We start from the raw sequence: 3,259 nt of genomic DNA, 5'->3' as shown, positions 1-3,259 counted from the left end.
CGCATGTATGCTTCCAATAGTTTTTTTTTTTTAACATTTTGGCCTTTCCAAGAGCACGAGTCACAAATTGGCATGGATTTGACACAGGTAACTCATCATCTGAAGGCTGTCTCCATGCTTCAGAAATAGATCCTAGCCTGGTACATTCTAGTAATTCACCATAATACAATGAAGAAAATTATAAAACTTTTTTACAAAATTGAGGATGCAAAAAAGGGGCACTTCCTCCTGAACAGGCTTCATTTTCCTGTGGGACTGATTCAGGCTGTTTGTGAAGTGCCAGAATCTTGCACCCACGTATCTTTGCAGGAATGTTCTGAACAGCTCACATTCCTTTCATGTTTAAAACTCTCCTTTATATCAGGGGGATCTTTATATCTGGAATAAGTTAAGAATACTTAGTTCCTCTTTCCATTCTGTAAAAAGCCCAACTGGGAAAATTTCACCTTTATGCACTTTCCCCCAAACATTCTGCCCATTTCTGCTCTGGAATCACCATCTGGGGTGAAGTTGATCTCATGGCTTCTCCACTTGAAACAGGTTTTCAGGTGGAGCTGGGCTCTGAAGCTCACATTAATCCCATCTGGATTTGTGAAAGAAACCCCTCCCACAGACTCCTGTTATAAACTTTTTAAGGAGCTAGCCACACTGGAGAATGCAGAAAGATTTATCACAAAGAGGAAAAATCCATTTCAAAATTAATAATGTGTTAATAATTTAATTAATTACAAATTTGGCTTCCTTAAGAAATCTTTAGAGCTACTTTTCACAAATGTAAGCACGAGGAAGAATTCTACTGCCTGTTGCAGGGTATAAGAAATCCAAACAACCCATGAATGATAACCAGCTCTGAAGGGTACAGGCACAAACACTTATGGGGTTAATAGCTTCCTCAGTGTATATAATGAGTGTATATTACTTGTGACCTGCTTTTACACACACACACACACACACACACACACACACACACACACACACACGGACACGGACACAGCATACATACTTCCATTAGATTACAAAGAAAACATATCTCTTTTTTAAAAATATATTTTTATTGATTTCAGAGAGGAAGGGAGAGTGAGAGAGATGGAAACATTAATGATGAGAGAGAATCATTGATCAGCTGCCTTCTGCAAGCACCCCCACTGGGGATCGAGCCCACAACCTGGGCATGTGCCCTTGACCAGAATCAAACCCAGGACCCTTCAGTCCACAGGCTGATACCCTACCCACTGAGCCAAATCAGTTAGGGCAACATGTTTATCAAATAAAGAAAAATGCAGACTCCTCACCTCTACAAAATTTATGAGTAAAATGTTTAAAAATACACACACACAAGACACACACACACACACACACACACACACACACACACACACACACACACACACATTTTCTTTTCTTCCATCATCCACAGCTAAACAGCTATAGTAGATATTTATTAGCAAGTAAAACAAAGATTTTGGAAACATATCATTTGATAAAAGACTGGAAAATGTTCTTGTCATTTTTGATTCCTGTAATTGTTCAGTTTGTAGGACATTGCGTCCTAAAAAGCAGTTCCCTGTGTGACCTTGTTAATATGTATGCTTTACAATGGCATGAACTCCCCCTTAGTTTTAATGTGGTGATTTCCCCCCATTGTCAACTATTGAATACAATAAAATATTATTAAAAATAAGCTATTTCTGTGCATTGGTTTCCTGGGAAATATTATTTTGTATAATTCCTAAATTTGTCGATCAATTATTTTAGATTTAGCAAGTCATAATGCTTTACTATTTTGAGGAATTTTATCAACTCATTTTAACCTAGGTGATTTATTAATCTCATGAAAATAAGTATAAAATACACTCTTTTATAAAATTAAATGTAGGAGCCCCTTTCCTCCGCTGCCGGTAAGGTGCTCGGTTCTTCCGAGGGAGCTAAGGCCGCGTTGGGGTGAGGCCCTCACTTCATCCGGCGACTAGCACCGCTCCGGGCAGCGCTCGCCCAGCACTCGCCCACGCCATGGCCTCCGTCTCGGAGCTCGCCTGCATCTACTCGGCCCTGATCCTGCACGACGATGAGGTGACGGTGACGGAGGATAAGATCAACGCCCTCATTAAAGCAGCCGGTGTGAACGTTAAGACTTTCTGGCCAGGCTTGTTTGCAAAGGCTCTAGCCAACGTCAACATTGGGAGTCTCATCTGCAATGTAGGGGCTGGTGGACCTGCCCCTGCAGCTAGTGCTGCACCAGCAGGAGGTCCTGCCCCCTCCACCGCTGCTGCCCAGCTGAGGAGAAGAAAGTGGAAGCAAAGAAAGAAGAATCTGAGGAGTCTGATGACGACATGGGCTTTGGTCTTTTTGACTAAACTGGCTCTTTTGTAACACGGCCAATAAAAGCTGACCTCTGTTGCAAAAAAATAAATAAATAAATTATATATATATATATATATATATATATATATATATTTAAATGTAGGAGATATTTTGTCACAAGTTTTGTCTCTTTACTGTTAAGATTGCATAACAATATTCAGACTAATTTTGACTGTTTATAATATCCTAAAGTATTTTATCTAGGTCAAAATAATTCAGTCAGTAAGAGAGCATTTTAAAATAATTTTTATTTTATAAGAGGTTTTGATTTACAGAAAAGCTGTGAAGGTGGTGAAGATTTTCCACAGACCTCACACTCATTTCCCCTATTATTAACATTTTACATTACTATGTTGTTTGTCACAGTCAATGAACCAATATTGGTGCATTATTATTAATGAAAGTCCATAGTTATTCAGAATTCCTTACATTTTACCAAATGTTCTGTTCCAGGATTCCATCTAGATTCTACATTACATTTAGTCATCATATCCTATAGGCTCCTCTAGAAATGATGAGTTTCTCAAACTTGAGAATGCAGTCTTAAACACTTAATCTTAACTTTTCTCTTTTGTTCTCAAAAACTAGCATACATTAAGTAATCTTGATTTTACTCTCTAATAGAAGAAACTAAAAATACTATCTTCAAATTAAGAATGCCCATAAAATGTATAGTTATATATAAATTGGTAGAAAATTGAAAATTAATTGAACCATTATCATATTAAACATACATATTCTTTGTGCTTCTTTCTTTGAAATGTTTACTTTATTAGGAAAAAATACTGGATTTGCATGAAAGAAAAAAATTTACATTAATAAAATTCCAGCTTCCTTGAGAGTCAATTTCCTTCTTTCAGTGATATTTTCTAATTAATGATATCCTCTCTTATATATC

At 37.4% G+C, this 3,259-nt stretch overlaps 1 pseudogene; it reads left to right on the top strand.

Annotated features, from left to right (window-relative positions):
• The first annotated feature begins 1,881 nt into the window (after nucleotides 1-1,881).
• LOC132228214 (large ribosomal subunit protein P1-like) lies at nucleotides 1,882-2,418 on the top strand (annotated as a pseudogene).
• Nucleotides 2,419-3,259: the final 841 nt, after the last annotated feature.

Source organism: Myotis daubentonii, chromosome 2 (assembly GCF_963259705.1).
Source record: "Myotis daubentonii chromosome 2, mMyoDau2.1, whole genome shotgun sequence".
Taxonomy (NCBI): Eukaryota; Metazoa; Chordata; class Mammalia; order Chiroptera; family Vespertilionidae; genus Myotis; species Myotis daubentonii.
Note: the sequence above shows the minus strand (reverse complement) of the source record. Positions and strands in the feature narration are given on the sequence as shown.